Below are 11,908 nucleotides of genomic sequence, written 5' to 3'. Positions count from 1 at the left end.
AATGCTTCTGGCTGGACAGGTGTTTGCCACAGATAATATCAGTGGGGTTCTCCTTACCTTAAGTCACTGAGGCATAAAGCCTTCTGTCTAAACCCTTGCCATTGTTACATAATTGAATCCAAAGTGGCAAACCATACTGATTATTTTACAGGAAGGCAGAGAAATCTGCAGAACACATGAAAAATCCAAGGTTCAGAAATGGGATTGTCCAAAGATAAATAAAATGATTATTGTCTAAACCAGGACTAGCACCAGCACATGCTTAGCACCTAGTTCACACTGTGGTAAAAGGAAAAAGTTATGTCATGATTCCATCAAAAATGTCTTTCTTTTCTGTTGTTATAGTATATAGTATATAGTATATAGTATATGTGCTTGCTACGGCTGCACATACTAAAATTGGATCGATACAGAGAAGATTAGCATGGCCCTTGCGTGATGGGTTAAATGCAGAGGACAAATTTCACTGTGTGCACCGTGTGCTGTGCTGCTGTGTATCACATGTGACAATCACTTCACTTTAAATTTAATTATAGAAAGGTGTAACTGTTACACCTCTGTCTTAGCTGGTTGACAAAACAGGATGTTCCAATTGGACAATGATCCCAAACACACTTCAAAATTGAATTTGGACCGGAGAATAACAATAATCTGTTGGCAACTTGCCAAAATAGTGTTTCTGACCACAGGTGTATGTAGGTGGAGCCGATTAAAATATTTTAATCAGACTTCTTATTTTGTATACATATACAAAGCATAAATGACTTGTTATTTGATCTACAAACTCAGCTTTTTCTATACTGGGACAGTGTAAGATTAAAAAGACTGGGACAGATATCTTGGAGACACTAGTAAACATGCTTAGCATAGTGCTGTGCTTAGTGCCACTTTCAGATATTGTGTATCATTTTTGATGTGTGTCTGTATGTGTGTGTATGTGTGTGCTGAGAGTGCAAATTAATTGCAAATTAATTGTCTTTTTTTACCATATTCTGATGTTAATTAGAGGAATGTAAAAATGGACTAATTTAGTAAATTTATATGTATCTTCATCTTAAATGCAGCACTTCAAAGAATATTTCAGAACAAAGAAATGTTCTCTTTACACCTCAACAACATTTCTGGACACTTTTTACAACTCCTTTATTTGAACAACTGTTCTTTTTTAAGATGAACTAATCCAAGTGAGCCTTAATTTTCCTACTAACAGAATCTTTGGGTTCATAGTAAATCCATGGTAAATCTTCTTCTTTGGGATAGACTGAACAGATTTCATGACACTCATGTACCATTCTTATTTAATTGGAAAAGCCTGTGACCTTATACATGCTTGTAGACACAGATGTGCAGCACTCGCAAAACAAATACGGATGAAGCGGCGTATCGCACAGATGGCAGTGAGCTTGTTAGACATTGGAGGAGGATATATATAAGATTTATGGGAACACAGCACTGAGAGTTAAAAAAATGAATAAAAATAGTGCCACAACGATTGTGCATTGAAGTCATAATTTCTGCCAAATGTATTTCTGTTTTGTTAATGCACAGCAGGGACTTAAAGAAAAGACTGGGTCCTTTTGTGGCAAGACACCACAGATATATAAAAGTAGTTATGATAAATATGAGAAGATATATGGTTCTGATAACCCCAGAGCATAAAATTCCTCTTGTACTCAATGAAAATCACATGGATAAAGGTACTCTCTCATGGTAGAAATGTGAGTACCTGCCAGCAGTCAGCCCTCTCTCCATCCCATTAAACCACTTTCCATGGGAACAGCATGTCCCCCACGTGCAGGGACCTGTCCTACCTACCATTTGCATAATGAATGTCACTTTCGTTGCAATGCACATTTTAAAGTCTGATGATCAGGTTTGTAAAGGGCTAAAGAAATCGAGTTCCACAAAATGCCCCATCCACAAACATCATTGAATGGTTGACGGGTGATTTAATTTATTATCTTTCCGAGGGTGCTAATTAGTACTTATCATATGTTAATAAAGTTACACTTTTGTTTTGTGCTTTTTTGAGTTTTCAGAAACACATTTTGTCCTTCACAGTTTGCAACTGGGTTCTCCGATTTTCTCTGCCTGTCACAGCATTTGAAATCCACTTAAATCAATCATTTAGTGTGGTACAAATGGGTAAAATGTCAAACTAAAGGGTGTTAGTAGCCTAGTGGGTAACACACTCGCCTATGAACCAGAAGACCCAGGTTCAAATCCCTCTTACTACCATTGTGTCCCTGAGCAAGACACTTAACCCTAAGTTGCTCCGGGGGGGAATGTCTTTGTAACTACTGATTGTAAGTCGCTCTGGATAAGGACGTCTGGTAAATGCTCTAAATGTGAACAAATGATTTTATTGTTAGTGTCTTCCTAAGGTGTTTACCAAGCTTGATGTCAAACACTATACGGACAAGGGCTCTCATTTATCAAACCTCCATATGACAGAAAAATGATTACAATGGTCATTTCTTGATTTACTGAATTTCGACCTGAGTCTGCGATACAATAAAGTCCACACAATGAATGAAAAGTGTGCTCTGCATTTAACCCATCACCTTGGTGAGCAGTGGCCAGCTATGAAATGTGCCTGGGCAGTGGTGTGTGGGGACGGCTCAGTGGCATCTTAGTGGCACCTTGGCGGTTTAGGAATCAAACAGACAAAATTCCGATTGAGGATCCGTTTCCTTACCCGCTGGGCCAATCACTGCCCCAACTATATCAGGCCATTTGCTGGCCTTTTAGTACCGTGTGATACTTCTTGTTTGTTTGGGGAAGGCGACAGCTTGGAGATAAAGTGAAGGTCTTCACAACACATGAAATGTCATGGACCTGGAACTTCCCATTTTACACCAGACATTTGTATCCTCCATGTCGGAAATTATGCTTGGTTTTGGCATACATTCAGATACATTTGCATATGCATGGATGGCCACAGGTAAACATTTCATGAATCACAGGAGGAGCTTGTATGGCGATTTTCAACCCCAAATCTAAATAAATAAATAATGCCCATGAAGTTTGATACCATATTAAGTTGGTTTTATACATGCTTTTTCTGTGTAGTTTTTATTGCCTCAGTAGTTTATTCACAGAATATTCCAGAGTTTCAGACATTCTCCATCGAGAACTTTGAAAGTGAGAATTTCTTCATGTCGCAATTCAGTTGCCTGCAGTTTGAGATTTGAATTTAGAGGGTTTATCAGTTCCCCAGGGGTACAATCTATTCATTTATTTATTAAGGTATTTGCTTTGATAAGAAACATTTGTATTGAATTGCTTTTCACTCATAGCTCCATCCGACACGTAGTTTCCCGTTGAGTAGTTTATAGAGGGCATTACATCACCTAGCACTGGCAGTACGATTATTAGCGTCATGCTGGCTGTGCGCCACGGCAGCCCACAAATCGCAATCTGCCACATGTGAGACCGAGGGGGTGCATTGTCTCAAAGCTGAAATTGGCTGTGCTTGCTTCAACAATAATCACCAACCCCAGAAGCTGGGATGTATCTCCTGCTGACAAATCTTGCACAAAAATGAAAGAGTTAATGTATGATGTACATCAGAAAGATGTACTTTAAAACCACCAAGTACTTACAAGTGGGTAACTACTGTGCATTTACTGTGAGAATCTTGCTGTTTATGTTGGCACTATGATGCTTTCATTTGAGATTAAATGTCTGCATCTTTAAACATAACTGCCCAATTGCTTGGCTTTAATGAACATCGGAATTAACTGCAGTGTCCTCTAGGGAAGTCAGCAAAAACAGCTCTGGAGTTGACAGTAGCCCCTAATGACACTCACAACATGGGAGAGCTGGCACCTCACACCAATTCTTGCCTCTTTTTGGGAAATGTGCCCTAACCCTTATGGGATCTGCATGAACATGTTCACAAATTCCCATGTGAGGAGTAATGAAAGAGCAGCACATCCATGTAGAATGCTCAATAGCTGTAAAATAGCTATTGCCAAAGGTCTTAAATAAGGTTTCATAAGTCACTGGTCTGAGACCTTCTGGGTATTCTTGGCCTAGTCCAAGCTCTTTAAGGCTGGCATCTGTGTGAAGGATATAAGTCTTGATTTAATCTGAAAAGTCAAGCACAGAAGCACTTGTATTCTCAGTGACTCATCTTTCACCAAATGTTTCTAGTAGGTCTTTGTTTCTTATTTTGTTTGCTTCTTTTTTTATTGAAGTAACATGGTACTGTAGTATAAATCTATGCTACAATCTGGAGATACATAGATCACTGGGTTAAGGCAAGTTGAAATAACCAGTATTCTGGTTATTTCAACCATTGTATTCTCAGTGACTCGTCTTTCACCAAATGTTTCTAGTAGGTCTTTGTTTCTTATTTTGTTTGCTTCTTTTTTTATTGAAGTAACATAGTACTGTAGTATAAATCTATGCTACAATCTGGAGATACATAGATCACTGGGTTAAGGCAAGTTGAAATAACAAGTACCTTGTCAGGACTAGTGGCAATGCAATCTGCAAATAAAGTGTGTATCGCATCTTTCACTTTGGGTAGCAGAACTGACATTCATCTAAAGAAAGCTTCAGTCCTACCTCTTCCAAACAATCAAGCACTTTGAGAAGCCAATGGCCTACCTACAGACTACAATGACATCTTGATAGACCAGCATCTGGAGAAGGTTAATGTTACCAACCGCTTTTTTTCAATTAGACTTTGCTGGGGCTTTCAAATTTGCCAAACTCAAGAGAGCGTTTGAATTTTCTTTGTCTGCCTTTGCCGCATACCCTCTTGCAGTCCTAGACTGAAAACCATTTACTTCCTAATAATCAGTACACACTCTGATGACTGATTAAAGATTAAAGTGTTTTTTCTACAAGACCCTACAATTGAAATAAACATATATACCAGACTCTGCAGTTCCAAATGGATCCTTGTTGTCTCATCTGTTTTTTTTTTTTTTTCAGTTGTGCGAGCGTCAGCATCCATGCGTGGTGCAGCGCTAGCTGACTTGCATTCGCAGAGTAAACAATGGAGACTCACCTGCCTCTTTGTGCCACACCACAATTCGGTTACATGTCACCGCCAATATTCGCTGTTCTTGTCACGTTCTACCAACATGACAGTGATCCAGCACTGTCTTACTATTGTTAATTTGATCAGTTCAGTAAAAGAAAATGCATTTAAGAGTGTCAGTGAACATTTGAGAGCCATTGTCTTCAGTTTAAAGCAAGGGATCATTGCATAGCTATACTCGTATCTAGCCGAGGCATCTGTCCCTGGTATAAGAGCCTTAATATGAACATGTTTCTGGTACAACAGCCTTCATTCCAAAAATGACATACCTCTACACATTTAAATATCCTTTTCTTGCAACTTTAAACCCAGGCTGCATGATTGCACAGCAATCAAGGCCTCACACCTTTAGGAGGGCCTCACACCTTTAGGGTTGTAATTTGAATCCTGATTCAGACCTTGTGTGTGTAGAGTTGCATGGTCTTCTCATGTTGGTGCAGGTTTTTTTTTCAGGATCCCTGGAGTCCCTGCCTAAAGGCATGTCCAGCAGCTGAATTGGTGACGGAATTGTTCATAGGTGTGAGTGAATGTGTTTGTGTGTTTCCAACCTGCGCCCCAATGTCCTAGGATGGGCTCTGGCAGCTGTCACCCTGAAGGGGACTGAGTGGGTGAGTGAGTGAACCTCCAACCCCAAATGGTCACTTTAACAGTTGTATTACAAAGAATTTCAAATGAAATTATACAAGACATAATAACTAAATGAATTAAGAGTTTTATGATTGATTTTTAACATAAATGAAGTAGTTTCTATTTTATTCTTTCACCACCTTTCTCCATTAATAGTCCATGAAATACCATATTTTGTTCTTTCACCAGGCGTGGAGTATAGTGCCATAATTAACAGGATGCAGCAAGTTGCTGCAGAGACTGGCTTTGCTGCAAAATGGAGTTCCCCCCTGCCAAGGGTTCATTAGAGTACCTGGATACATCAGCTCGGCCTGCCAACTTTACAGGCTGTGATTTAATCACAGTTTGATATGGTTAAGGTAGCTATAAAAGTGAATTGGAACAAAATATCAGCATGCCAACCAACAGAAGACTGAAAGGGATATAAACGGTGGGAGGGGAAATTATGCCCTTCCAGGGCAGTAGTTGCCAAGCAAACTTCTTAACCATTTTTATTTTGTTCTGACTTCAACTCTTCCTGTCAGTAGCATTTAATTGAGTCATTGCAACGTTTGTATGGAGATTAAAAAAATTCCAGAATAAATATTACACCATTCACAAATATATTTCTTGATTCAGCAATAAATGTAATAAGATTCACAAATATAATATATGACTTAAAAATAAATGTATCACCATTCACAAATGCATTTCTCTATTTTACATTTATTCACAAAATGATAAACTTGCATTTACAAGCCACTGTATATATTTGTGAATATATACATTTATTTGTGGATTTATTATTTTTGACATTTCTGTGCCTTTGTTGTGCATGGAGATTCAACACCTCCCTTTTTGCATGTCGGCCCTCCCCCGAGCCAAACGTGTGAGGTATCGGCCATCGGGACCGCCTACTCTTTTTGTAGTGTGATGTCAGAAACAAGAGGTTCTGATTGAAAATCTTTATACACCTGGCCTTTATACAAGCTGTCGCAGACCAATCAGGACCTGTTGTAGGTGAACGTGTAGCAGGAATCACTTGTAATTCCTTCCAAGAGACAATGCGCAAAAGTAACGCAATGTTGTCAACACTAAATCAAACTCTTGAACATCAGTTGATGTGACTGGCTGTAAACTTTGTAAATTAATCTTTAAAAAAAAAAATTGTGAGTCGAGCGGCATCAGGGAAGTTTAAAAAATCCACAAATAAATGTAAGGGTATTCTCAAATATATATGGTGGTTTGTAAATGCAGGTTTATTGGTTTGTGAATAAATGTAACTGCACTGACATTTGTGCATCACGTTAAGGTTTTTTTTTTTTTGAGTCGAGAAATGCATTTGTGAAGTGTTTTACATTCAGTCATAAATTATTTTTGAGAATCTGGTTACATTTGTTGCGGGATCAAGAAAAATATTTGTGTATGATTTGGGAGATGAAGGTAATTAATTGAGACAGAGAATTTGTTCTGTTTAGGTTCAAAAAGTCCAGCAATACCTGAATATACCCACACAGAAGAATCACCTTCATTAATTCTCTTCAATGGGCCAACGAGTTTAAATTAAATGCTTTGTCCAAGAACACCTTGTCAATTTTGCCCATGCATCATTATAAATTATTAATTAGAAAATTCCTCAAAATTTCAGCCACAGCCAAAGAAAAAAAAAAAAAAACACAATTTCACATGCTAATTGTTTGGTTGTGACACCTCTAGCTTTTATTACACAATGCATGACATGATGGTTCTACACTTTATATTCTCTGGCTTTAATAATGTATTGAATGTATAAGCCAATTTTAGTAATTGCAACAATCTTCTTAGTTTTATGCAGAGAGCAATAATTTAACCCTTCTGAAACACATCTTTACCACAGATTGAAACCTTTGTTCTGACACTGTATAAGAAATAAGAAGGTATTCTTTCTGATTCCTGCCATCTGAAGCAACGGTGTGATGCATACAGCATACAGGGAGTTGAGTTGTGAACCTTGATTGCCCTCACGATTCAATTCGATTGAATGACCAATGCCTCAATTATCAATTATCAGTCCGTGGTGATCTGATGACTGTCCATGGCATCAGGTAAGCACAGAATGATTGCTGTTACTCCATTCCCACTATGTGTGTGTTTCAAAGAGGCAAACAAAACACTTGCCTGCTTCGATTCTATTGGTAGAATCAAATGTGTTGAAGTGCAACAAATTATCCATGTTGACTGCAGTGTGTGCACAAGGCCGCTGGCCGAAACATGGAGCGGAGGTGTACTCAGATCAGGCAGCCACAGTCACTACTGGAACTACTTTTTAACTACTTTTTCATGTTTATGCCACCACTAGAAAATCACCAAGCAAATTTGATTATGTTCTGCATTGCATTGATGCAGAATCAATCGGTGAAATGATTCATTTTAACATCCACAGTTCACAACAACGTCTATAACGTAATTTAACCATTAACACTGAACAATCTGAACAAACCAATGCCAGGAGCACCTATGTGCCACAACGTCACACATGGGATCTTAATGTCACACTTACAAATGGAATGAATAGTTATTAATATATACTTAATGTGTCATCTTTGTAATCTATAAAAACTCAAGGAATTATTTTCATGAAGCTTTGTGGCCAAATTGTATGCATGTTGCATGCATAAATCACACTACATGACATTTGGCTAAATACTGACATTGCCATAGACTGAAGAGAGACATTTTTGGTATAAAAGCTTTCTTACACTTGACAGATGGCATCCTGCTGATGGAAATTGTAAGGACAGATCAATGAAATAAATGAATGATTTACGTCCATGTATATAATAATGTACAATCCATGTGAAAATAGAGATTCAAGAGAACTGAAATCAATACGTAAACACTATTTTTGGATAGACATATAGAATTCACTTTAAAATTCATCTGAAAGGGAGATTATAATGAAGTATTATATGAGGACCACATCAAACTCTGCAACTGTTAAATAAGGACTGGCAGGCATTTTATAAACTGATATTATTTGGTCAGGGCAGTTGGACCAGAAACAATCAAATAGCAGCAAAAATGATTTCACTATTATGCCTTTTTGTTGTTATGGAAAAAAAAAATAACTATTGATATTTTCATCTTACGATGGAGGAAAAATGTTTGATCCCATGGTAAATTTGCTAATTAACAAAGAAATGATCAGTCTACAATTTCAGTGAGAGACAGGACAATAACAAAAAAGTCCAAAATAATGCCTTTCAAAATAGTTGAATGAAAGTCACAGATTCTTCTTTTTTGCAAGAATTACAACCTCTTGACATGTCCAGGTCTATCACGTTGAATATTACATGACTGTCACGACCGTGAGCTGACGGGGGAGGGAAGCGCAGAGGCAGGACAGGCTGGGAAAGGGGTTTTATTCACAAACAATAAAAGAACACAAATAAACAATGCACAATGGCCAAAAAGGGATGTAAAGTGGGATCAGCATAAACTTGCCCGCAGGCGTGTGGCAATTGACAGAACTCAAAATACATACACCTTTGCCAGGTCAAGTTCACGAAAATCCCGCCGTTCCCGAAGGGGCGGAAATCCATGTCTTTTAACTGCTGTCCGGATTGGGCACAGGTGATGAGTTCAGGTGCCGTCAATCCTGACAATGACACATTGTTGTTAGTGTAGATGTAGCTTAAAGAAATAGCTAGAAACATTTTAAAACAAAGAAAATGTAATCAAAGTCTAGTTATTGATAGCACAAAAACATTTTAAATTGCTAACAGCTTGTAAGCATGTTGAAGGGAAAAAGTAGAAAAATGGTCTGTCTTCATACATTTATTTGCACATGTGCTCATTTAAAGATTCATTAAAAAGGTTTTAGTATTTGTAGTTTATTTTGATTGGTCTTCATCATCACCATCTAACCAGAGCAGAAGTCATTGCGATTGTGTCATCAGATTCACACTGTTTTTTACAATGAATAGTTAACATTAAAGCAGCCTAAACCATATAGTTCATGTAACTGTAGAACTGGGGGAAAAATGTCATGTATGTATGTGAGGTGCACCATTTCTCCTTCTTTTCTGTGATATTCCAGTTTTCCAGTTTTCAGCAACAGTTTGGAAACAGAATGGCATGGATTCAATAATGAGCACAATTTATAATAAGAGAGTTACTTCTGTTTAGGGTATTTGTTTGAGTTGACAAGCAAATCAAGAAAAACTGAAATATGTTCTTCTATTGAGTGTTTTAAAAGGTCTTGGAATATGCTGGGATACATGTCCTCATGTTATCTAGCCATTCAGGGCAATCTGAATAAAAGTTTTAAATAGTTTTAATCAATAATGTTTCCTGCATACAAGCTTTCATACAGTTACAGTTTTTTTTTAAATAGTGCAAATGAACAAATCTGACAGGATCCGGTCCGGAAAGAAAATAAACTGAGAGTTTAATGTTTGTCCTGTGTTCCCTTGATTCTCAATTGTTGTCACTTGTGTATGCATGTTTAAAGCTGTCGTGTTTGTGTCTCTTCTCCGTTGGGTCATTGTTGGTGATGTTTAAACTGTTGTGTTCTTTATGTAATAAACAAATCCTGTGAGTTGTGAATATGCATTCTCCTTTCTCACCATGTCCAGCCACAGTATGATTTACAGAAATTTAAATATTCCAAGTACATTAAAATGTAATCATATAACACCTCAAGAGTCAGAATAGACTTTAGTCATACCTAAAAACCATCCTCATGAAAAATTAGCTATTATGCATCTTGCACACGATGAAATGTGTCCTCTGCAATTGATCCATCATCTTAGTGAGCAGTGGGCAGCCATGACAGGCGCCTGGGGAGCAGTGTGTGGAGATGGTACCTTGATCAAGGGGACCTCAGTGGCACCTTGGTGGTTTGGGATTCGAGCCTACAACCTTCCAATTATGAGTCCGCTTTCCTACCCGCTAAGCAGATGTTTTTTACAGTATTAAAAGTTGCATTTCTAATGTTTAACAAATCACACCACATCCACACTCTCTGATATTTTTGGGCCCTGTGAACAAAATCTCCAGTGTTCTATCTGACACATCTAGTTTATTTTGATACTTTTACTTCTCTCACAAGATTTAATATATATATTTGTTGTTTTGTGGTTTTTACTCAGCTTTGGCCATTATGTAATTACACAACTCCAGGGGCTTTGCAGTCCACTCAAGTCAGACAAGCACCGCATCCTTTCACTTATTTATGTGCTCATGTATCTCATTCTTTTATTGTGGGTGCAGTTAGTGTATGTATTATGTTTTATTTATACATATCCAGAAGGTTCAAACTGAGGTTGTTTCTATCTGAAAGGCAAATTGCTGTTTTATTTCACCCAGTTTGCTGAATGGTAAAAATGAACATGTTAGCATTTACACATTTTAATATTTCATGAACAACCTTTTGAAGAGAATTCATTGAATATTAGATCAGAGATTCTGCTACAGGTACTGGTGCAAAACATGGAAACTTCCCTTAGTTCTTGCTTCATCACCTACAATTGGTCAGCGACCTCCATGGCAGCAAACATTGGCTGGAGAATTTTGTTCTGTCTTCTACACTTATAGGTGCCATTTTTGTTCCTATGTTGAAGACAACTCTATCACTTAGAGTAAGTTTAATTTTGTATTCACCACACTAAAAGAACGGAACCCACTGTGCGGAATGTTCAGCCAGCAATGGTAATAAACAGCTTGGAAACAAAAGCACAGATCGCTGTGGAGCTCCTGGCCACTCATCTCAAGGGTCAGCATGACTCTTGTTTCCATGGAGACCCTCTGACATTCATCCAGTTCTGGTTGTTGCATTGACAGATGGCAGATTCTGTTCTGTGACAAAAGAGGTCTGCACATGCAGGACGGAAGCTATTGATAGCTGTTTAGTGGGGAATAATCCGTTTCAAAAACTTTGGATTCACTTTTCGGAAGCTATGAATTATTGAGTCTCCCTCTGCTATTTTTATATATTTATTGTATTTTTTTTTCAAACATAGTCACATTCTTTCAGACATGATGCCTATGGAAACAGACAGACCGCCAGACAGAGACAGAGAGAGAGAATTATATTTAAAAGGTGCTGCTTTACTTGTGTTTAATTAATTTCTATCAGAGTAGTACTTCAGTAGTCATATTTAAAACACAAGTAGACTAATTTCTATTAAGAGATGGTAGCAGTAATGACTGGTTGACCTGGTTTCAACTGTTCAAGGATTGGGTAGAAAGTGGATGTCAGCAGAC

At 37.8% G+C, this 11,908-nt stretch overlaps 1 pseudogene; it reads left to right on the top strand.

The window, feature by feature from the left end:
- The first annotated feature begins 373 nt into the window (after positions 1-373).
- On the top strand, positions 374-473 carry LOC114770923 (uncharacterized; annotated as a pseudogene).
- The last annotated feature ends 11,435 nt before the right edge of the window (positions 474-11,908 follow it).

The sequence above is a fragment of the Denticeps clupeoides genome, chromosome 20, assembly GCF_900700375.1.
Source record: "Denticeps clupeoides chromosome 20, fDenClu1.1, whole genome shotgun sequence".
Taxonomy (NCBI): Eukaryota; Metazoa; Chordata; class Actinopteri; order Clupeiformes; family Denticipitidae; genus Denticeps; species Denticeps clupeoides.
The sequence above is the reverse complement of the archived record's forward strand: the minus strand, read 5'-3'. Positions and strand labels throughout refer to the sequence as shown.